The sequence below is a fragment of the Sturnus vulgaris genome, chromosome 9 (assembly GCF_052056855.1).
Source record: "Sturnus vulgaris isolate bStuVul1 chromosome 9, bStuVul1.hap1, whole genome shotgun sequence".
Taxonomy (NCBI): domain Eukaryota; kingdom Metazoa; phylum Chordata; class Aves; order Passeriformes; family Sturnidae; genus Sturnus; species Sturnus vulgaris.
In genome coordinates this window covers 20,781,674-20,807,177 of record NC_142251.1, presented here as the reverse complement: position 1 = coordinate 20,807,177, position 25,504 = coordinate 20,781,674, and the positions used below count along the sequence as shown (strand labels likewise).

The window sequence follows — 25,504 nt, the reverse complement described above, 5'->3', positions numbered from 1 at the left end:
TTGGCTTTGGCACGTGGCTGCTGGCACTCTGGGTTTCCTTGCAGCAGGGATGGGTTCCCTCAGAGCCCACACCTGCCTGCTTGGTTGTGATGTCCTGACTCGTGCTGAGTGCTGGCTTTGCTCTGCCCTCTCAAGAGAGCTGCAGGTTGCCCAGAAGCTGTTGTTTGGGTCTGGTCTCGCCACATTTCTTCTTGCTGGGATTTTGCTTTTAAAGGCAAAATGAACTCTTTGGCTCAAAAGGAATTACCTTTAAAACTGAGTCTTGACATTTACTTTGGAATGGCAGAAAGAGAAACCGCAGTTTTTATCTTACTGCATATGCAGCAGGAGTCCTAGACTCTTACTTCAACAAGTTTCTATGAAGAAACTCACTGAAAAACTAATGGCTTTCCTGGTAGTAAATCCATTCTTTTCCTGGGGTTAAGCCATTCAGTAACTGTGGGCACTGATCTCTCTGTCAGGGTTTTCCAGATGTAGTCTCTCCCCAAGTGTTAAGCTACAATTGGAGAATGAATGCTTCAGTCCACAGTAAAGATTATTTTCCAAGTCAAATGAAATTGAGGAGTTGACATTGGCATAGTCCCCAAACTGTCACACTTGTGTACAAAAACTAATAACACAGAACACACTGCATGGACTGGCAGTTTATTTTTAACTCTGTAACTGAGGTAAGTTAGGGAAATTTGGTATTCGTTGCCACTCAGCTTCCTCCTCAACTCCCTGGTGGTGGTGATCTACTTCTCGTGGTTGTCATTGTGCTATATTTGCTTAGATTCTCTATAGATCCTCTTTATTTATTATTTTTTTCTGAAACAATTTTTTCCCATTCAGGAAAGTTATTTTGTAAAAATCATGAGACTATTTTGTTAGAAAAGTGTTGAACCTGGATTGTTCCTTCTAGTTCTACCGGTGGCTTAGGGTGTTATCCCCGGGAACATTTAGTAATGTGACTAATCTGTTACATATAGTTTGTTCTGGCATGTTTTCTCTGCGGAAAAATTGTATAAACATTGCAGTGCTTCTCTGTGACAAGTTGTTGCTTATGTTTGTGAAGGTTTGTTATTTATGGGTATGTTAGGAAAGGTGGCTTGGAGAAGAGAGCTGGCTTGTTTTCTATATTTTTCTGGAATTTTACTTCATTCCATGACTACTGTTATCCTCTGAGGAAGTTTGTTGCTAGCCCAGTAATCTTTGTTACTGAGCACAGTTACTGACATGACCAAATACAGTTTGTTCTTTCAGAGGTACTTTCAAAATGTGTTTTAAGACGATGGTCCACTGGGCGTTTTTAAGATAAAATCTGACAATCTGACAACTTTTGGATAGTTTGGTGTTTCTGTAGGTCTTTGCTGTAATGCCATCCACAATAGCTTGAGGATAACAGTAAGTTAAGTTACTTCACAGAAGTGGCTTCAGCAGACTCTGGATAGATCAGTGAAAAACTTTGAATATGTCAAACCCATTAGTGAGAAGTTCCATATCAAATTTGACTTCAGGTGCCATATTTGGTTTTAAAATGTGTATTCTTGCTTTTGAGATAGTTATGTTACAAATTTTCCTCATCTTTGATGGTAACACATAAAATAAAACTGTTTCTTGCTTATACAAAAAAAGAATGATGTGCTTTAGAGATAAATGTGACTCTAGTATTGACAGTTTCATAAACTACAGGCTGTAGGCAGCTTTCTTGTTCACAGTCTCATTACTTTTAAACAATCTCGATTTATGATGGAGAATTTCAGAAATGTTTTAAAGTTTCATCTTCTAGTACCATGTTTTCTCTTAAGCCTTTGTTACTGTGCATCTCTGGGCTGGAATAGACATTATTCCAGCTTGTTTAATCTCTTTATATTGAAGTACTAATTCCATCAAATGTTTATGATGGGGCAGATGTCTGTAGGAAATTTTTTTCTCTGAAAAAACGCAATACATTGTGTTTCTAAAGAATAAGATTCATAGGCCTGAGGAAAAAAACCACCTCATAAATGATTACTAGGAGCACACATAGAACAGCCATAGTGCTGTGAGTTGTCCAGGCTTTTGGGGAAATGAAAAATTTAACAAGAAAATATGCTGAAGAAGAATGCAGGAATATCTTGTGCCTCCTAAATTCTGAATGAAAAAGGTAAACACCTTATTAAAAAAACCCAGTATATCTATAAGCCAACTGAATTGCTTTCTGGAAGCACATTAATTCTAGGCTATGTAAGCAGCAGTTATTAGTGTTCATAGTCAGTTTTATCCAAGAGATGTGTCCTCCAGCGAGTCTATACCAATAAAACTCTGCCTTAACTAGGTTTTACATTTTGTTTATACATGTCCCATCTGCTTGGAGTGTCTCAGCCTTTGTTTCTAAAATGATTATCTGAATACCCTGTTTTTCACCTCTGTTTTTTGGGAGTATCATGATTTATTCCTCAAAGAAGCATAGGTTGAATCTACCTCAATCTCAAATCAGGGTCAAACATTGGCACATGTTTAGCTGAAAGCTCATTTACTTTCCTGATTTAATTGTAGAAATGGAACAATGGAATAATGCATTCTATTCACTATTCTAAATAATTCGAGTGACTTTATTCAGATTCCTAAGAAGTGACTGTCAGCAGTGTGGGATTTGAAATAGCAAGTATTGCTTTATGCTTAACAAAACACGGATAACTGACAGCCCCTTCAAATGGGAAATGGTTCATTTTGTGATGCAAAACAGATAGCTTGGTTGGGAATAATATTGTGTATCTATATGCAGGATTAAATCCCAGTCAGAAAGCACAGGCAGATGAAAAAATCGTATTGCTAGTCTCCTTTTTTCCTGCAGTAAAACTGAATATTTCACAGCCCTCAGGAGAGTAAGGCAAGTGGCTGGCTAATGCATCGGCTGTGTTTGACGTACCTTATAACTATTTTTGAACTTTCAGCTGCCTTTTTTAAACACGAGCAGATTGTTGCTGTGATTGAATAGCTTTCTCCAGTAAGAATCTTGTGATAGGAGATTTACATGTTAGAGAACAGTGTACCTTCAACATAGGTAAGCAATATTTCTGACATCATTGACAACCAAAGTGCTCAAGAGCTAGGCAGACTTCTTCAGCAAATACTGCCTTCATCCCTTTCATCATTCTAGGAAAGGCTTGGTTTCAGGGGTTTTGTTTTTAAGTTTATTTATTGAAAGTAGTTTGTCATGCACATTTTGATAGCTGACTCTGGTAGCCAGAGCAATCAGATGGTGCTCAGGAGCCTGTTAGTCCAGCTCTTTGCCATTGCGCTGTCACAATGGTGAGTCCTTCAGTATCTGTCACTTGCAAACCTGCCATCATCTAAGTGCATCAAACGTCAGGAGAACATTTCTGGGGATGCTGCCAAAGGGAACTGCTCCGTGTGCTTGGCCCCTTCCTCCTCTCTGGACGACACTTTCTGGGATTGCCACTGGAGAGGAGCCCGAGTGATACACATGGATCTGTGCCAGCCCCGGATGGAGGCACACATGGAGGGCAGATGGGTGTGCTAGCAGCATTGTGCCCATCATCCTGCTGGGCTGCCATGCTTATTATCCAGCTGATCCAGCAACCCCTTAACATATGAACCCTCCTAAAAGGAACTGTTAAACTGATAGGTTGAGTGAACTCCCACTGACATTACACAGAAAATGCTTTGGAAAACATTTCAGACCTCTAATGAATTAAAAAGCAATTTATGCATTATGCATTAAAGGGGGAATATAATATTTTTATATTCTTCTGGTTAAAACTTATGGTTAAAGAGATGTTTCAACCTGAAACAGAGAGGAGGAGAGCATGTGGCTGCTTTGGGTGCCTGGGCACAGCTTCTCTTGGTGGTGGGAGCTCTTTTGATGGCAGGTGCAGGGCCTGCTGCCATGAGCTGTCCCAGAGGTATTCCTGGTTCACTGTGGTTGGTCATAGTCAGGTTTGCTTGGTTTAAAGTGTAATTATTCAAAGCTACAGTCAAATACAAACCCTTCAATCAAGAGTTTTATTAGATTGCAAAAACCCAAAGTTCATAGAACCACAGAATAATTTATGATGGAAGGGTCTCTGCAGGTCACCTGATTAATTTTCCAGTCAGCCTCTGGATATCTCCAAAGATGGATATTTCACCATGCCTCAGGTCTTTTCCATTGCTTACCTTATTGTGAAAATTTTATTTAAACCACAGCTGCATAACCACAAAAGTGCAACATTCCCATATTTACCCATTCTAGTGCCCTTCTCTGTCAGGCAAAGCAGGAAAGCTAATAGGGAGTAGAGGAGCCTTGAAATGCAACTGTAATCTGGATTTGGGAGGATATTAGAGTTTATATCAGTACAGATTATTTCTTATTTCATATAGTTCCTCTATAGGCTTTTGAATTTTCCTTTTTAAATCTCTGAAAGTGACTCTCTAATAGCTGCATCAAGATTGCTAAATACTCCATGAAAAATCACAATCTGCTCATCACTGGAAGGGAAAAAAGAAAGGGTATTTTTCGAGGGGGTCATACCTCAGGAAAAATATACAAAATCATTCAAGGCTCTTGCTTGTGAGTGACTTTTTTCTGTTTTGACTGGTGGTCTTAATTTATTTCCCTACTGTTCTATCTAGTCCCAAAGGAAAGCTCACAGTAACTGTGATCCTGGACATTCTGTGCTAGTGTGAAATCCTGATGAGAATGTAGAGTAAAACATGTGTAATTACTCATACAAAGGACACTTTTGTAAACTGTATTTCTGTGAGGACACAATTTGAAGGGGAGCTTGAATTTGCTTTTGTGTTCAGAGGAGGAAAACCTTGCTTCTTGCAAGTATTTAATCCTGTCCTCTCTTTGCTGCTGCTTCTCAACTCTTTTATGTTCAAGGGTTCTTCCTTCTTCCCCTGTGCATATTGTCTGGTCTGCCTCCTGTCCCTACCTGACTAGGTTATTTGGGCAGCACCAAGGAGAAGTCCCAGCCTGTGTGTATGTGCCCCTGATGAAGCACCATGTTCAAATGCTGGCATTTGTGCCACAGGTTTACGATCACTGCATCGATCGGTGTCTCAATTTAAATGATTTATCTTTGCTCTTGGCTTGCTGTGAGCTTTTCCACGAGCTGCAAGGAAAACTGATTTTATATATGTGGTTTTTAGCAAGTTACTCAGCTTGTTACTCGTGTTACCTGAAGGAAATGGGATACCAACTGCCAAGTAGCGTGGTGGGTAGCAGGATAAGTGCAGGACCTGGAGCTGTCCCCAAGGATTGCACGGTGGGGTGGCTGGAGACCTCACTCCCTCTGCCCGGCAGCACCAGAGCCACACCTGGCTCTGAGACCTGTGAGCAGGCTGCTGGGAGCTGCTCTGTTGGGAACAATCAGTTGCTGCAGGTTTTAGAAAGCACAGAGCTTGAAGTATTTAGAAGTCTGTCATTGAATCAAATCCCCAGGGAACAATCCATTTTTGGTATATCAAAATAAATATATTTTTCTTATATAATCAATCCTAGGATGATAAATATTTTGTCATCCATTCCAGGCAATTTACTTTAGTGATTGGCATCAAATAGATATTGTATGGTCAATATAATTTTCATACCACACCTTTAGCTGAAGTTTCACCTACTTTTTCATTTATTAAAAATTATGGTTCCATTTTTCTTTCTTTTTCCTGACTAAAAAGTATGTTGTCGAGACTAACCTAGAGTTACGTAAATCAATAATGCTGCACAGAAAACGAGAACAAATTGTACCTCTTATTTGCATAATGGACAAGATCTGAAATGAATTCCTCGGGTTAATGAGTGTCCTCAGGGTTGTTTGTGAGAATATACAGCCTTCTGTGACACCAGGGTGTTACTGATTGAAAAGTACTGCTCAGAGTCAAAGAAGAGAAGTGAAAAAAAATAGGAGCAAGCTGGTTGGGGGACTCCATACTAAGCTTTTAGCTTTAGTGCATTGATTTTTGGATGCCTGCACTGAGCTTCACTATAAGCTGAGGATACAAATTCAGATTTACTCTTGCTTTGAGGTTCAAGCTCAGCCTAATCTCACCTGAGGTTTCGGCTAAAATGCAGCCGAGTCCCCAAGTTTCTGTCACACTGACATAAGGTTATCTTTGTCTTAGAAAGAGAACAGTGCTCCCCAGAGGGAAGGGAACACGAGCACCCTGTGCAGGTTTTTATGCAGCTTGGTTAACTTAGAAGAGTCTGAATCTTAGATGAGACAGCCATGGGGCCAAAAATTGCTAGAAGCAGGCAGTTACAACAGCATTAAAATGTCTCATATTTCCTATTCTGTTTCTGCTCCATTACCTTTATCCTCTTATTCCAGGCAGTTAGCTTCCTCTTTCTCCTATTAGCTTGCTGTGAAATGGTAGCATGGCTGGGAAAGCACAGGATACTGCTACAGGTGGCCATTCCTGCATGGAGAGGAGAAAGGAGAGGAGGAACCTTGCTTTGGCTGGAGTGCTCTGCAAATGGAATTGCTTTTGGAAGCTTGTAGTGTGACTGCAGTTGGATATGCATTTACGTAGATGGCAAGAGGGCATTCAAGGCAGAAGGGTGGGCCTATTACCTCCCCACCCAGTGTAACATTTTCTATTCCAAACAGGAGGAAACTGGTGCTACTCAAAATTCGATTAAAAATAAACAGAAAAAGTGTTTTGTTCTTAAGCCTTACTGATAATGAACTATAGTAACTAATTTTTTCCTTAACCATGCACCGTGGAGAGGTCATAAACAACTGAAGAAGGGTTTCTACAAAATTTAAATTACACGAGTACATTTCATGTAACATGAGAGAATTGACTCTACAGATCAACCACTGCACAACAACTCTTGCTTCTTTCCCTGTTTAATATGTACCTTGAATATTGCAGCATAAGAGATGATCTCCTTTAGAGGATTGTCCTGAAGAAGGGAAAGATCAATGGTCAAGTGAAGAGGGTGTTTTCCAATTTACAATTCAGTGACTTTTGGAGACTGGGGCCACTCCTGCTTCTCTGTGCTTCCAGACTTGAGTTGGAAGGGCCCCTGTTTACAGTAGACTGCTGCAGCCTGGCTGTCACTGGTGCCCTGGCAGCAGCTCTCACCTGTGCAGAAAGTTTCTGGGAGCTCAGAACCTGACAGGCTTTTTCATCTGCTGAAACATTTCCTTGTTGTGAAATGGGACTTGCTGTACTGGGGGTCAGCAGGTGTATCGTGCTGGTTTATGAGGTCTGCTCTGTTTTTCTACATAGGCAGATTATTAAATAAACTCTTTTTTTGTATGTAAAGAATATTTGTTGATTTAGTTTACTGTATACACACACGGAGTTACATCTTTGGGTTTCTTTTGTGATTTTTGTATGGCCTTTTTTGCTATGTAACAGCCTTCTTCCAAGTCTCTTGCATCTTGCCTATGATTTATAAAACTAAGAATTAGGGAAAAATTCCCCGGGATTTGTAGACTTCTGAAAACTGAATCCCACTGTAGAAACGTATTGAATTAAATTGCCCCAATGCCTGTAGTTTTGAGAGTTTTTAAGCCTTACGCATGGAGAAAAAAAAAATAAGACATTAAGTAAGGAGAAACTGTGCAAGCTGAACCCAGCAGAGCTGCTGTGCTTTACCTATCTTTCTTCAAAAGGGGTTTGATCCTTAGATAAAACATTTGCTAATACTTTCAAGATTTCAACATAGCATCTTTAAAGATTTTCTCTTTTTCTACAGTAAAAACCTAATAATATGTCATAATTTTACTTAAGTGTTAAACTTCTTTCAATATCTGGAATTATTCACCCTAGGCATTCAATAACAACAGTGCAACACAGAAATCCTGAATCAAGACATAAGAGGATAAAATAAGGCTGAGGTAAATGAGTTGAAGGTGTAGAATAATTTCAGATTGATTTAGTTCTCTGACTCTCTGCTAGCAACATGAAAAAGATAATATTTTTGTCATTGATAGGCAAATTTTGGGAAATGCTGAATGCAGGGCACAGAAAATAATTAGAAAAAGAATTAAAAGATGAAAATGTTCTTTCAGATATAAAATCATGTTATTGGATAAACTAAGGTTCTGGAAGCCTTATTCTTTCTCCCTCTCTCTCTTTCTCTTTCTTTTTAATCAGTTTGCAGGAAATGGAACAAAGCAGAGCAAACAGAAAAGAGTGGCAAGGTGTTAATTGCAACCTGATAATTAAAGTGAAGTATAGTCAAGGAACAGATATCCTCCCAGCTTTCAGCATGAAAATGATGATGGGCAGCATCTCTGGGTGCTCGGTGCTGTTTTGATGAAAACCCTGGGAAGTTGCTGCAGGGAGAGCCTCAGTGACACACAAGTCAGTGTCTGAGAACACACGTTACCACGTGGAGAGCTTCATAAAACTGATTTTTTAAATTGATCATCTCTTTTTTTTCCCTCTCTGCCTTGGTGTCGGGGCTGTTGATGGGTAGGAAAAGGGAAGGATGAGCTCCCTGGGTGATAAAAAGCGTGGGCGAGCAGGCGACGGTGCAGGGTAATGGCAACAGTGCCTTGTGTCAGTCACAGATGAGTACTGAGAGATTAAATAGATTAAATGAAAATAAATGTAAGCTAATTGAATTCAGTGATATAGGAGAAATACTCAGAGGAGTATAAAATTAGACTAAAGATGGGCATTATTATTTTACTTTTTGTCAGCTCTCTTTTTAGCTTGCCAGAGTCAGGAGCTTTTTGAGTCACAAGTGAAAACAAAACAAGAACACACTCGGAAAGAAAATGAACTATTTACCTGTTTTGTTCTTACAACAAAACCGTTTTGCAGAAGATTTGCGTTGTTTTACAAAAAAATTGTATTGTTTTGACACCATCTTAGACTGAAGTTGCTTGGATTGTCTCAATTTTTTTGAGTGAGATGACCTTAAAAGTCTCTCTTTTCAAGTTAAAATATTCATAATTGTGGTGAACTCTGACAGCACAATTGTGATTCATTTTCTAGATTTTGTAGTGGACTCACAGAGGTGGTAATTAAATTCCCCTTCTCCCCCTCTTCAAGCATGGGTATTTTATGGAAGAACACAATTTTGTGAACTTGTGAGTTTATATCGACTCAGCAAGTTAGACCACTAAACTTAGGGATAGTACAGAAAATAAAACAGACATGGAAGTCTGAAGAGCATAATGGGGAGAAGGAAAGTTTTAAAATAATCAGAGAAAATTGAAAGCCAAGCTGTGTTGTTTTTCTGGGCCTTGTATTTAAGAGAAGAACTGTGAACTTGAAGCAGAGGATGAAGTTTGATTTGAATATGATTGTCTGGCAGGGTCTTAGCAGCATGAAAGAGCTAATTTTAGCAGCTGCTTTTGAATAGGGTGGTTGGGTACAAGATGAGATATAAGTAGGCTACACAGGCTATAGCTAAGATCAAGGATGAGGTAAGAAAAACCCACAAAAGACAGGTGAAATTCACCTGTGTGGAAAAAAATTCTTGCAGAAACATGCATGACTTTCACTCATCCTGGTTTGTAAATTTTATTGGAATACCAAGGGTTTGGGTGGCAAACAGGAATTTCCCCCAAGCAGGCAGGCTATATTTTATGGTAGCCATTTACAGGCACAGTTCCTGAGGGGGTTTGGTCAGCCTCAGGAACATGGGAAAGGTTTGGGTATTATTAGGATAAGGATTTATTAGTGTAGGGATTCTGTTGTGACCTCTCACCAGATGAAGGAAGGTGATTTGCAGTAAAGATGAACTTTGCTATGTGGAGTCAGAGGTTATGGCAGGGCACCCAAGAGAAGAGGAAGATAATAGCCAACATTGTCTAGATACAATGACAGGCTTAAAAGATTTTTTCACACCTGAAAGCTAATGCTATAAAAATAAAATATCAAAACAAATGCAATGATTAGTGAACAAACCAAAACAATATGAAGTGTCTGGCACTTTTTCCTCTTTTCTAACAAATGCTTTTTTCAATTCCTCAGTGATTAGTTTTTTCAGAGGAAAATACCATACAATTAAAGTTTAGTAGGCATAGATGAACATTGAAAAAGACATGCACTGTAAAAGACTTCAATAGTGTTTCCAGCCTACCCATTTGGCAGATAAAATACTTTTCTCTACTGCTTAAAAATTTTCTGTCAGAGGCACTTCACTTTTCTTGGTACACAGAAATGTTTATTATCTTTGACTCGAAAACAAACAAACCAAAGCCTTTTTCTTAAGCACATACAGGTCTTACTTTCATTGCAGGATATTTTAAAATCTGGCATTGGCTTTAGCAAAGGAAGGAATGAACTCTTTGCAACTTCAGTTGCAGCACTTGAAAGTTTAGTAGTTGATATAGCTATTGCCAGGACATAAGGCCTTGCTTTACAGGTAATGGAATCCATAAAATCCCATCTTATGTCATAGAAAGATTTTCATATGTCTTAACAAAGTAACATGGATAATAGTTGGGTTTTTTTTGGCTGATGAGACTTAGGTATTAAACTGATCAAAAATGAGAGAGGCTAAGTTCATTTATACTGTAATGCAGTGAAATTAACATTTTTGGTTTTGGACTATATTCTGTGTATTTAAGGATTCCCTGCAAATATCAGTGTCCATAAAGAGTTCTTTTTCTCACCTCTTTATTATTCCAGCCAATGTTACTTAATTTTTTTTTTTTATGAAGCTCTTAGAAGTTGAATATATTGAGTGTTCCTCTACCTTGTAATATTACTTTATTGTCTATGATGCCATGCATTTATCACATGTTTATGAGCTCATGAAATGGTTTTGGTTGGAAGGGACCATAAAGATCATTTGGTTCCAGTTCCCCTGCCGTGGGCAGGGACACCTTCCACTAGACCAGGTTGTTCAGACCTACATCCAACCTGGCCGGGAGCACTGCCAGGGATGGGGCATCCACAGCTTCTCAGGGCAACCTGTTCCAGTGCCTCAACACCCTAATAATAAAGAATTCTTCCAAATATCTACTGCCCTTCTGTTATCTTCCTAATATCCCAATCTGCCCTCTTTCAGTTTAAAGCCATTCCCCCTGGTTCTATTAACACACACCCTTGTAAAAAGTCCCTGTTGTCAGCACCCTCCAGGTACTGGAAGGTACTCAAAGGGTCCCTCCAGAGCCTTCTCTTCTCAGGCTGAACAGCCCCAGCTCTCTCAGTCTGTTCTTGTAGGAGAGATGCTCCAGCCCTCTGATCATCCCTGTGGCCTCCTCTGGCCTTGTTTCAACAGGTCCATGTTCTTCTCTGGGGACCCCAGAGCTGCAGTTGGGTCTCAGCAGAGCAGAGGGGCAGAGTCCCCTCCTTGCCCTGCTGCCCACACTGCTTTGGATGCAGCCCAGGATCCTCTGGCTTTCTGGGCTGCAAGCTCACATTGCTGGGTCGTGTTCAGCATCTCAACCCCTAGGTTTCCTCCCCAGGGAGAAATGTGAAATGTCCACATATTCAAATATATTGTGGCAACGTATTTAATTCTTAAAGTTAGATATGCTTTCAGTGTGAAGTAAAATAAGTGGGTAGATAATTTAAAATCAGCAGTCCTATTAGAATTTACTGCCAATGAATACACTTGAAACTCAGTAGAATAGTGTTACATTTTTCCCCACTAAAAAAAAATGAGATCTGCTTTGAAATTTCTGGCTAAAATTAAATTTCAGTAAATAAGCAGGGAACAAAAAATGAGTCTGGCTTGCAACTTTCCTCCCCCATTGTTTTTCAAACAGCACAAATAAATTTTTCATTCAGAATTTTGGTAATTTTTAGGATTAGAAATTTGGAGAGCGTTCACTGATGAACAAGTATGTGAGCTATTTCAAAACCTGAAAATGTGTTTGTAAGTTCTGTAAATAGGAGCAATTGCATGCTGAGCTCTAAGAAAAACCTGACCAGAATTTTATGTGCCAAGTGTTTGAGAATCTTTCCCTTAAAGTGTAAACCTTAGCCTTATCAAAGCCAAAAAAAAAAGAAAATTATTGAGAATATTCTCCCCTATCCCTTCATGTTTTTATTCTCTTCCTGCCTGAGGCATCCAAAACCACAAGCAAAGCAAAACACAGTTTCTTGAAACGTTTTTACATGGCATGTTGTGATTGGGGTACTGTCATGTCCATAATCAACTAGCAGTGGAGCTTCCAAAATCTCATCTCAGATGGCTATTAAAATACATTAAAAATGATGAACTTAATATCATTGCCTTGGAGACCAGAGTTATCACTTAGATGCAGGTTAGATATTTCTTTATTTCTTTCTTTATCCTTGAGGTGGCTACTAATTCCTGGTTTGCACTAGGAAGCAATTAATTTTCTTATGCTCTATTATTCTCATTAGAAAACATTTAAATAGACAAAATATATATTCTTCTTTTATGTGGTCCTTCAGAAAAAGAAAATATGACTTTTTTTTTCATTATATTTTCATTAGGAAGCATAATATGACTTCTATGCTGTGGATCAGTTATTAGTGGGGGAGAGATAGTGCTGAGGTGATTGCTGTATGTCAGCAGCAGAAGTTCTGATTTCACTGATAAAGGAACTGCAGTGTCAGCCAAATTGGCTTAGAGCAAGTTGGTTCAGGTCAAATGCACTGTAACTATCAGCAGTCTGAATCCCAAAGAAAGAGGAAAATAAAGCCTTAAAGCATCAGCAGCCTGTGGCCAAAGCACCTTTGCTCTAGTTTTAGTCTTTAACTGTAAGCACATTCACAGGAAACAGATGGATACAGAGGCTTCCCTGAACTTTCTTATGGAATAGTGCAGGCTGAAGAGAAGATTCTTCAAGTAGATTGATAGAACATGGCTCAATTTTCCTAGAAATTACAAGAATGAAACAAGGGAGTTAGTTTAATTTGGGGTTTTTCTAGATTTACATTACCACAGATAAAGAACAAACTGAATCCATTGTCCAACTTGTCCTTTAAACCTTTCATTGCTAAGTTCAATAGACAGCTTTCTGTATACATGATTTTTTGACTCCTAGAGAAAATCTTGAAAACTTGAAATATCCTTTGAAGAGTGATTCTCTGATTCTGAAGATAGAACTAAAAGCCTCTCTTCTCTAAGGTTAAACAAGGATAGCTGAAAATATCTGCAAGAGTATTAATTGTCCTTTAAGGATCTACAGGGAAAGAGACTGAAAAAGAGCTTTGAAAAACGGGAAGAATTAAGTTAGTTTGAACATATATAAAATATACTTTTATTTTGTTTTATTTCTTAAAACTTTTCGGTTGTCTATTTAATGTGTTGGGACTGCAGTGTAACCAGTTCTAGATTTTTTTGGTGCAAAAGTGATAAGGAGGACATAGCAAAGAGAAGGAGTAAGGGATCTTGTAGGCAGAGTAAAGAGATGGAATTAGAGCCACTTGCTTTCCTGATGTTCATTTCTTCCTATCATTCTTCTTTTCAGAAAGTGCTTGTATGCAGACATCAGGACAGTAAGTCTCATAAGTCAGATCTGGTTACAGTTCCCCATGCTTGGCTTCAGTCTGTCAAGTGTCCTTTCTAAAGCTTTTAGAAACTTTAAATAATTGTGAAGGAAAGATTGAACCATCAGTCATGAGTATGAAACAAGAATGCTTCATTTTTGCTGCATGTTGGCCTATAGGTTTTGGAGCCATGTGTGCTTTGTTTGACTCGTGGAGATATTCAACTGACTAAGGAAAATTCATACCACAACCTAGGAAAAAGTTTTATTATTCCGCTTTTTGTTTTGCAATTAGCTTTCACAGATTTTTGTTGCAGGAAGCTCATTTATGCCGCCTGGTTTAGATTTCACATGCTTGTCATGTTTAGAGAGCAAGGTTTAGGTTATTACAGAGATGGGCAGTAGTATAAATCTTCTGACCTGCTCTGGTGTTTTCTGTATATGCTATATATATTTGCATTGTAATAACTCCTTTATTAATATCTGGGGAAATTAAATCAACATGAGATCTGTTTAAAAAAAAGGAGTAAGATTACTACCTTCAAGGATCTTTCATCACTATTTTAACAGCTAGAGATACTATGCAAGATGTGGATAGTATGTGTGGGAACAAAGGATATTTCATCTCTTACTTAAATCTTCTCAGCTTTGGTAACTGCAAAACTGAACAGGAGCTTTGTAGCTGTATTGTTTGATGATATTTCCATAACATTTGTGGCTGTCCAACTTTGTTGAAAAATGAAAGTCCAGAAATCTGACTGAATGCATTGTTCACTTTCAAAAGCCTACATTTTATTCTGAAAAAGCCCTGTGACATTTCCATCCTTAAGCGTCCTTGTCCTTAAACTGGGCCAGAAAGAGAGGAACAGGAAAGGAACCTAAAGGGTGACTAATTTAAAGATTTCTCTGGAGAAGATGAGCAAGATACTGTTAGGTCTGCCAGAAGCTGAAATCAACAAATGACTGTTTTAACATGTTGGGCATGATGTCATTTCGTCACCATCAGCCAGATGGAAAACGTGCTGACAGGCTTTGAGTGACCAGTGACAGGACCAAAGGGCACTGTGGTCACAGTATGGTTAGCTGGCACAACGAGGGTGCTTTACATAACTAGCCCTGCTACTAGTGTAGTGCATTAATTTGTGAAGAATTAACATTGGTATTAATTATGATATTTAATTTTTTTTTTAATGCCTGGCTTTTCTAGAATGCTGGTTTTAGTATTGTATATTAGGTTTGCTCTTTTTATTGCTGTATTTTAGAGTCACATTCTGTTGTGTAACTATCCAGATGGGTGGAACTACAGGCAGAGTTATTTGGCTTTTAATGCATAAAGATTACCAGAGAAATTACTGAATTTATGAAGTGTTTATCAATGATTAAATATTGAAGGAAAGAAGGCAGTCATACGTTAAAAATTATTGTGATCTTTGTACTTTTACATTTTTGTGAACAAGATGATTTGTTTCCTGATGGTATTTCAGAGATTCTTGTAATTATATATGGTCTTTCCAGCTGCCCTAATACCAAGTTCCTTTGTGTTTTCCTCATTCCATAGGTGCTCTGGGGAATACTCTGTTTCACAGCAAGCAAGTTCCTCCCTGGCTGTAGTGTGGAAAGAAGCATGCATTATGATTTGTTTTGTAAAGTCCATGCGTTTGATGGTGTAATGAGGTCGAGGTGCTCTTCACGACACTTTTACAGCATGATGCCCATGACCTGATATGCCCTGGAAGAGAGAAAGAGGTAGTTAACTATTTATGGGCTCTCTGTATATATGCAGCAAGAGATTACAAGCAGTCACCACATTATTAAAGCAGTCCCAGCTGATCATTCAAGCCTTTTATTTGTACATAAAAGTAAGACTGGAACATTTGTAGTTATCCTTTCCTAGACATCCTCTTCAGGTCTCTGTTCTGGGAGACACAAGCAGTGTGGGTTTTGGCCCTTGACTTAGACCTGTGATATTTCTGGCCTGTTTATCTCACCTTTTCTTGTGGTGCTATTTGAAAGCTGGTTCAGTCATTTTTACTACCGCTGTTTGTTTGCTTAACTAATCCTTTAATCCTATTCATAGCTTCTGTTAGAGGGTGAGGTCCTCATAATCCTTTTGGGCAAACCTGTTTTCCTTTTATTGGCTTGGCTGGTGTTCATTCAGGAGTAGTTACTAGCCATAAATATATGGCAATTTTTAAGCTAAATACAGAAGCAATAATTGGAGAACTTTTGACTTTGCATTTTACTTTTTTGGTAGTCAGTATGAGCTCAAGAAATTGTGCTGCATGGCTTTGTTGTACCTGATCTCATTAACTGCACACATACATCTCCAGTTAAAGGAGGGTAGCATATACCTTCTCCTGAGGGCTTGGAAATCTCTTTGCAGACAGAAAGCAAAATATTAGACGATTTTAGAAGAGGCCATGTTTACATATCACATTGCTACTTTGCTGGCAGTAGATCCAAATTAAGTAAAAGTTCCCAGCTTCTTAGAAAATATAATATTTTCTCGAAGAGTGGCTGAATTAAGAATCTGAAGCTTTGCCTCCCTGCCAGGCAAGCGGGAGGCCCTGAGCAGTGTCATTTTCTGCCAAGAGGGAGAAAGTGGAGCTGACAGGAGCTCTCCTGACAGAGACCTGCTGACCACCAGGACATGGACTGTTGGTCTCTCTAAATGTGGTATTTCTTTTCCAGGGAATGCACTGTGAATTTCAAGCTTTGCTCTTTTTCCTGTTTCTAGCATGCAGGCTGTTGGCAGTGTTATATTTATTGCAATTTTGTTGTCTTGGCAAAGAATTCAAAAGTGTTTGCATGCCTCAGTGGTCCAGTGATAGACTAATGATCTGTAGCAACAGTAAATGTTTTTTTTTTCCTGCACTGCAATCATGTTTCATAGGTGCCATGCTGGAAAATGAGATCGATGTTTGAATCCACTCTGGTAGTTCAGTTGTGGATATGCTGCTCTCAAGGGAGGCAGCTCATGAGTACAATGGAGAGAGCCCAGCGACAGCCTGGCAGTTTTAGCATCACCATTTTCCCAATGGAGTTTTTCTTTTGCCTGGAGAAATATCTCGAGCCATAACTGTGATTGTGGATTGCACAGGCTTTGAGTGCCTGTGTGTGCCCCAAATTAAGGACAGCTCATCTTCAGATGATCTGATAAAATGATATTACAATAGCACTGCACAAGTTGCACACTTTTTGACTACTGATGTTCTGCAGATGCTCAATCAGCACAGAAAACTGGGGTCCTTCAGCTGAATACACCTTGCAATCAGTTTGAGTTTTCTGGATAGCATTATAGGAGGAAAAGCCCCAGACAAGCCAGGAAAATCTCTCTTGCCAAAAGCTATACATGTGCAGAAACTCTTCATGCACAGTGCATTTCCTGCCTGTAAAACTTCTCTTACTAGAATGAACAGCTGGCTAATGGAGACATGTGTTTTTCCAACTGAACTTTAATGCCAATTAAAACCAGGATTTGTTTATTAAGAACAAAACTGTTTCTTTTTATAGACAATTTTTTGTCAGTGTGTGGCATCAGAAAACTTGAAAGATAGCAAATGTGTAAAGCTGGCAAGTTATGAAAATTAAATAATGAAACATACTTTTGAAAAGCTGTGAAGGATTATAATTTCAAAACTATCTAAAGTGCTTGATTTTTAACCTACTTTTTTCTAATATAGTGCAAATTTTAGGATGGTCTCCCATTTAACAAGATCTGAAAACCTAGTGAATGTTGACATAGCTATATAAAAATATTCCTTCTCAGAACATAAAAATTTTTAATGATACATTATCTTCAGGTAATAATTTTAAGAAATTTGTTTAATATAGTGCTTTATGAGATTTTTAGTTTAGAAACTTAGGGCAATCTGACCAAAAAGCCCCTCCCCCAAATGTGGAGCCATCTAAGTGCATTACTCCTGGCATAGAATAGAGTCTAAAACACTGACACATTGCAAATTACTTCACACCTGAGTCTGCCGTGGCTGTCCAAAAGCAGGAATTATTTAAATTCCCTTATTCAGACTGAAATCCCTGGGCAACAAAAAAAACCGCATGGGACCAAGTAGCCAAGGCTGAATTTTTAAAAAATGAGTAAAATCTCCTTTTTTTTTCCACTCCTGTCTCATAGATCAAAGGGACCAATTAAGGACATATCTGTGCAATTATTTTGAGTTATTGAGTTGCAGTATTTTGAAACTACCCAAAAATGTACCCCAACCAAACTTCCCATTTTTGGGGAAGGAATAATTTTTGTCCTTTGAGTTTACTCAATCTGAGTGCTTTGTGGGAAGGCATGTATGTGTGACACAGAGGAGAGCTGAAGGTTTGTGGGATTTGATTTCTGTCATCCTCAGGTAATGCTGAGGGGAGATCAGGTACCGTGGTCTGAATTTTGTTGTTAACCTTCTAAGCTTGTGTAAATATTAATTTACCCAGATTAAACATATGATTGACTTCATCAGCAGGCAAAAGCAGATCACATTCCAGGCTAGCCCTATTTTATAACTGCTGCAGGTCTGGCATTGCAGGTGATGCATGGATTGAGGATGGGATTGAGTTCTGTTCATCTATCAGACTTTAGTCCTCAACCTTAAATGTGTACACGGTGATGATATTGCATGGCATCTGACCCCTCCTTTGGCATCCTGCTGAGGATGTGGCAAAGTGAGAATCCCACAGTGTTACCCAGGAACAACACACTGTCCTGATCACTTCGGGTTCTATTCTCCCAGGTTTGTGCTTCAAGTCCTGGAGATAATTGGAAACCTACAGCTGCACAGTATGGAGCATGCTATGTAAGCAGAGATCTAAACTCTGTCTACAGACACCTAGATACCAGGGTGTGTGTGAGAAAAACTGCTTAAATATGGACACAATAACAAACACATCTGCAGGGAAGCACAGAATTCACTGTGAGGAAGTGTCACTGCAATCCAATCTACATACATTAATTGCTAGGTAATATTTTTACATTATGCAAATAACTAAACAAAATGCAAACATGATGTAGCCTTTTAACAAGGAGCTAAAGGCCTAGAACACCTCATAAAAAATTCTGACACACTGTTTAGAAGCGATTATGCCTCTATGCTATCATTTTTAAGATCCTTTGTATTATTAGGAAAATTTCAAAGGAACAGCAGTCTCTGTTCTCTGATGTCTACTTCTCGGGAGCCTGCATATAGCTTTCCACATGGCCAATCCAAAATGCATGAGAGCTGTGATTATTCAGATAAGCTATTACATATGCTGGCTTTCAAAACTTTGAGTGATAAGCTATTTGATTTTTCTGTATTTTCCTTTTTCTTTTCAGTATTCTCCTCTGATACACTAATCTTCACTACACTTATGCTGTATCCCAACCACAGACATTTTATGTTCTAGCAGGCACAGCTCCTCTGGCACCAGGCAGCATTGCCACCAGTTTAAGCTTCTGGATGCCTCTCAAATCTTACTTGAACAACATATGGAAATCATACTACTACTAGTTATATTTTTTGTAAAGAAAAAGTTATATGATTTTGTAAAGAAAATATGTTCTGTTTGAAACTTGGGGTGAGGGGAGATAAGGAAAACAGTATAATAAAAAGGACACTTCTGAAAAAACCTGTATGATCTAAGATCCCCTATTCTAATTCAGCAACTACTTTTTTTACATGCAGCAAATCCTTTTATTGGTTATTTCTTGTTCTTTAATGACTTCACTACAGGGTTGCATGGGTCGATAGGAATGCCTTCTCCAAAATCCATTAACATGCCTCTTGACTGAATGCAGTCCAGGAATGTTAATCACCATTATTCTTCAAGAATGTCAGACCTCTCAAGTTTTCTATATGTGAATTTCATGTCTAAGAATCGATGTGTTCCTTATTTATACACAGGATTGAGTACCTTGCTGGTAATCATAGTACAGTATTAGTTTAAAAATGTGCTATAGAAAATATGATCAAGATAAAGAAATTTCTTTAACGTTGGGAAAGACTTAGAAACTGAAATTAAAATTATAGTATCATCTGTGCGTTTCTTATCTAGATGATACTACAATTCAATGGAATTTCATTTATATGTCTCTTTTTTTGCTCCAACACATGTATATTAAAGAGAAACTTTTTTTGATGTGATTGCATCAGGAGAAAAGATATAGCATGATTGATGCCACTGGGGTTTGACAAATAGCAACTCTACAGAAATTATACAAAAATTTCCTTCCATATTTCCTCTCAACTGTTCTGCCACTTTGATGAAATGGTAATCTCTCTAATCCATTTCTCCAGCTAGAAAAGCTGTTTCAGAAACATACCCTTCCCTGCAGTTATTACCATGATGGAACATTTATTATCCAGCAAATGAGGCATCACACTCTCTGATAATTCTCCTAAAAAAAATCTTAGGGATAACTGACTTCTATTGTGTATATCAATGATCAATTAAAATGTGAAAAAAGCGTTCTCTATTCTGCACAAGGCAGAATACTGGATATTGTTCACTGATCAATATCCAGTGCAGAAAGATGTTAAATCTTGTGTGGACAAATTTCTGCCTTGTGCTGAGGGGTGTTGGACTCCCCAGTCATGCCCTAAACCAGCACGGCTGTGGAATGTGGAGTTGTGAATTATTGTTCTCACCTACAAGAGCCCTGGTCAATTTTGCCTTGAAAAATATGTCTGTAATGCACTAAATGATTGTGGCTTTTGGCCCTCTGTGTTCCTGTGTTAGGGAAGAGTGAGAAACACAGCTGTAAAAAAATGTACTACCAAAAAACCAATCAGCCAACCAAAGGAACCCTTCTAAAAATACCCCTACAAAAATCACCAATAGGCTTTATACAAAGCCAGTCCCTCTTTAACTATTTGCTTTGTTTTCCAAAAAGGTAAATCACAAGGACTAAATCCACACAGGAGCTCTAAACCCACCCTACTACTTTAATAATAATACTTTTTGTTCGCTCACTTACATTTTTGTTTACTCAGCTTAAAAGCATGCAGGTGAAACTAAAGGTTTTCACAAGAGAGTTAATTTTAATGTTAGGGTGTTTTATGTATGAAAACAGTGATTTTTATAAAATGGCCTAAGGGTAATGTGAGAAAATATTTGCTGAGTGATACGGGTTGTTTTTCTGTCTTCAGTCCCATTTTATGTATACACACACACACACACACACACACACACACACATATATATATATATATATATGTACATGCCTGCTACATGCAAATGCATTCAAGTATAGAGCAGGTACTGTTTGTTTGACCAATTTCTTTACTGTTTTCCTTAGAATATTCTGTTGTTTGTGCCCTCTGCAAGTAGCTTCAGAAATGTTTTTGTGGCATTGTGTAACTAAAACCTCACTGAATTACTGTTCTGTCCAAGAGAAGTTTTCAGACACAATTGAATATTAACTTGAAAATGCAATTTTTGAATATTGATGATTCTTAAAAGTCTTTGTTGTGGATTCTCTTCCTTCCTAGGTCTGATCTTAAAAAATAAATTTCAATTATATGGACCATTACAAAGCTATAATTACATAATGAGAAAATTTAGGTTATTCATTTTTTTAACATTTACTGCTGCCTTTTCTTTTATTAAGCTAAAACAAAATAGGAAATTCCTGGCTTTTTTTCTTTAGCTAAAGCAATAGGTGACATGATGTTGTTTGTATTTTGCCCTCTTGCAGATTGCTGTTTGAACACTCATGCACCTCTTCAACCACTGTGTTAGGAACCACCTCGCATTTCATTCTTGCACATTTAAAAAGTTTTTACAGAATTTGAAAGAATGTACCATGGATGGGAACAAGACACATTCCTGAAGAAATATTTTATTCAACAAAACTTGCTCCACTTGAGCATTTCCCAGGTAAAGGATCTAATTTTTTTTGGGTTTTTTTTTGCTAAATGTTACTTGTTTGCTTAAATGCTGTGGAGTAAGTGACCTAAGAAAAGCTTGCTGAGTCAAAAATGCTTTCTGCCAGAGTCATTTGTGAGAAGGGAGCAATACCTAAAATAGTAAGCTGCTTGGAATCAAACCTACCTGATAATGCCATGAATATGTGAATATTTTTTTCTTGCTTAGTAGAAAAATAACCCTAACCCAATGATCTCAAATCCAAATAGTTACCATAGCAACTCATATTATGGTATATTATTTATGGACATATTGCAACATAGTATTCATAATGTGTTACTTTTCTCAGACCTTATATTTCTGGTTGTTCACGTAACATTTGCACAGCTGAGTGAAAATGCCAGATCTTTTCACTTGGAGCAAGCTAACATTTCTCTATACTATCAGAAAGTGCAGAATGATGTATTTTTGAGACCACTAGAAAAGAATCATAGGTTTTCTTAATTTTATTTAGATAATCAATGTAATACAGCAAAGCAGTGGTTCTAATTTCTTTTTTAGCACTGCTGTGGTTTATGGGCTGAAGGGCAGGGGGGTAACACTGCAGCCACAATAAGTTGTACATTCCTGATCTGCTGATGGAAACGAATGACACTTCATTAAAAACTCAATTAAAACTGCTGAAAAGAAAGCAAACGAAAGTATCACATAGCTGCCTCTACTGTAGTTTTTCATAAATGCTTTTTAATAGTGTTACTTATGATGTGAACATATAAATTTGTAAAAGCCAGACTAATTTGTTGAGATCGTGTTAATGAAATTTCAAACTAATTTTATTGTTCGAGGACTACCTTCAGACATGTCTGTACTAAAATAAATACCTATGCTCTTGGTAAAAGTAACATTCTGTTCCTTCTGCTTACATTTTGAGGCACAAAAAGCAGCTGGATACTCTACTGCTAAGGAATAGTAAAGAAACTTGGTCACCTGGCCTTGCCATTCCCAGCCAGGGGCCAGAGTTGGTGCTGTATCTCTCTCTGCTCTCTTCCTTTTTATACAAATACTGTCTTTAAAAAATTAAGCTAGATGTTGCTATGACTGTCTGCAAAAGAATGCCATTGAATCAAAGGGAACGGTGTAGGAATCTGCACGTCCAGGTCACTCTGAAATGCTTTGTCTTTGAAGCTGATCTCATATGTGCACCAAACTGAATGTTTGTATATAAATATTTAGACACTTGAGTTGATTAAGTTTACTTAACGCCAGTAATTTTAAAGTGTTACCTAATTTCCATGTTACACAGAGCAAGTTTTCCAAATGAGGTGTTCCTGCCAGCAAGTGCCACTCCTTCCCAGACAGGAGCTTAGCTACCACTTGGTATTTCCTCTTCTGCTTGTCATTTTCATCATTTGTCGCCTGTAACTATTTTGAACACAATTTATGTCACTTAAACATGAAGTGTGTGACACCTAAATGCCACAAATCATGCATATGCATCATTGCTGGCACAAATTTACATCTGTAATTATCTATACTCACAAACTGTCATTGTTATGAGGCCTTGTTGGAGACTGGCTGAAGAACATGACATATTTCATCCATCCTCTACACGTAAATTATGTCCTATTCCATAATTTTTTTTTCTGTTTGAAAAGTTATTAAAATGTTTTAAAATAAAAATTATTTAACAATTGATGTGGATGAAAGAGAAATGTTCTGTGTGAAGAGCATTTTTCAGCTCCTCTCTGCACTGCATTTTATTTCAACTGTGAATGGACTTTTCTGAAAAGATATTAATATTTTATTGAGAACAGGCCTGTACCATTATTACTCTGCAATTATCCCATTAATGAGCAAAAAAAAGGGTGTTTCTGTATATAGATTTTTTTTTTTTCCAGCCAACATTTACATGGATTCTGGTACATCCTGTTGATAAATATTCTTGTAGTTCCTGCTTTGCATTGGAAAAGAAAGCAATAATCACTAGCAATAATCACGCTATTTGTAAAGTGTCCAAATCTGGTGGTTGTGGTTGTACACATCTGAGATTTTCCTGCTATGGTTATTTTTTGTAGGAAGAAGTAAGCTCACTCAGAAGTAGACAGTATTTTTGCCTATTCACTGTCTGATTATTGCTGCAGCTGCTCTGCTACAAACTGATCATTTCTAAGAGGGAGGGGAAAAATTTAATCATGTGTAATTCATGATTCTTTTGTTAAATTGTCACTATGTAATAATTCAGTTCTAAAATATTTGTAAGTAGTCTCCTCAAAATGGCAACATTTTTTTTCAACCGAAAATGCTGATGTTTAAATAAATCCAGTTTGGATGCTGTTTATACCATTGGAACTGTGATCTGAGAGCACATGCACATGTCACAGGATTTTAGTCCAAGTATTTTGAAACATTCTCAACTAGGATTCTTGTAGTGAAATTTTTGTATTGCCCCTCTGCTGTTTGTATCATTACTTTTTTAATGCTTGCTCTTCCTCCTCCAGCTCCAGTCTTTGATGTAGTGTTCTCTGTAGCTGGCTGATAGAGTTCATGGTGATTCTGAGGATGGGAGTATCTGCATTTATTTGGAATATGTAGCTGGCAATGAAGACTCTTAACAGCCATTTTAGAGCTGTTGTTTGAGAGCTGGCTGTTGCCAGCTGGTGTGGTTTTCTCATGTGCTGATGGGTGCTACTTATTTCAAACACCACTAGTTTCTAAACGATAAGAACAAGAAGAAAGAATTGGTGAGGGTAAACATCACTGCTTTCTTTGAAATTTTGTGTTAATAGAATATTAAATGTTAAGGAAGGAAAGGCTAAGGGAAGGATTAAAAGGGGAAAAAAGGGAACAAGTAAAATAATTGAGTTGAAAGGAAATTTAATCACTCACTGCCTTATAATATCAGTATTTCACACAGTACAGAAAGACAAAATAGAAAATTGAAGCACTGAATTTACAGTTGCACAAATGGAAATAAAGGCCATAAAAAAGTCAGAAATTAAAACTATATTTTGGCTGTACATAGGTATCTCTTTCCAGCTGACTTCTGACACCTGATGTTTGCCTGTGCATTCCCAAATTAGCCATCTGCCAAGACCTGTTTCTAAAGCTGGTTAATTTGTGTGAGACTTGTGCTTTTAGACATCAATAGCAACACGTTTTGAGAGTTTCACTGACAGGAATGCTTTTCCTCCTCACCACAAGAGGAGTTCTACTCCAGTATGAAATTGGAGAAGCCTTAGCAGAGTTTGTAGAGATTTTCCAGGTGACTCTTTGAAACTGTCATTTTGTTGTGTTAAAAGAACTCTCATGCAAAAAAAAAAAAAAAAAAAAGCTGCAGAAAATGTATAAGAAAGCACATTAATTCTCAGATGAAACTTTGTAGAAATGCTTAGCAGCTGGTGTACAATCTGAAAAAGGTTCTTTCTTTTATTAGAAACACATAAGGTTGGCATTCCCACTACTGCCAGAAAAGGTTATGCTGATATGAAGCAAAGAGAAGGAAAGAAGATTAACAAGTTTCCCAGCTTTCCATTTCTATGTAATAATATGACTTGAAGAAAAAAAACAAAACTAATATTTATTATATAAAGGGAAATACCTTTTGCATTTTGGTTTGTCTAGTTCCAAAACAGATTGGAAGATTTTTGCTCTTGTGAGGGAATTTATTGTTGTATTTTGGAAAATTGATCTATTCGTTGAAGTCAAGTAGCTGAATGTTGGCCTTTTGTAGGTTTGGGAGAGCAGGACACAACAAACAAACCAAAACCCCAGACCCTGAAGGTTCAAGGTTTAACTTCCATTTTAATAATTTGTGTGGTTCTGCATTTGTGGTCATCCTGACCAATTTGGTACATAAACACTAGTCAAGCATCATGGACCTCAACTTTCCTATCTGTGAATCTGCTACAAAATCTAAAATTTGGAATTGCAATAGGAAAGCATGCTAGTAAAAATTATGCCTTTTAAATTCTAAATATGCAGCTATAAGATTAATTTTGTTTTCTAATTTCTTCTTTTCTTTCCACTTTCCTTGTGGCACAACTGATGAAAGCCAAAGTGTAGGGTTTTACCCCAGATTAATTCCTTGATCTTTATAGGTTATCTACACTTATCTGAGTTTTGTGATATATCTAGTTATACCATTTTAAAAATAAAGTAGAGTGTTTTTACAGTGCTACTTCCTATGGTGTGGAAAACAGCTTCTTTTTTGATTTGTAACTAAATGAGCAAAATGCAATATAGATAAAGCAATGTGTATCTCATATAGCCTCATTTTCCTCTGAGTTAATCAATCTCATTAGCCTTGT

At 37.7% G+C, this 25,504-nt stretch overlaps 1 long non-coding RNA gene across 7 annotated transcripts in view; it reads left to right on the top strand.

Annotated features, from left to right (window-relative positions):
* The window catches only part of LOC106858582 (uncharacterized), a 276,548-nt gene that overhangs the window by 206,933 nt on the left and 44,111 nt on the right, over positions 1-25,504 (top strand). For all 7 annotated transcript variants that reach the window (XR_015805485.1, XR_015805484.1, XR_015805486.1 and 4 more), the window contains 2 exons: positions 14,905-15,092; positions 21,028-21,209. This is a non-coding gene — a long non-coding RNA (uncharacterized LOC106858582). The remainder of the gene's footprint in view (positions 1-14,904; positions 15,093-21,027; positions 21,210-25,504) is intronic.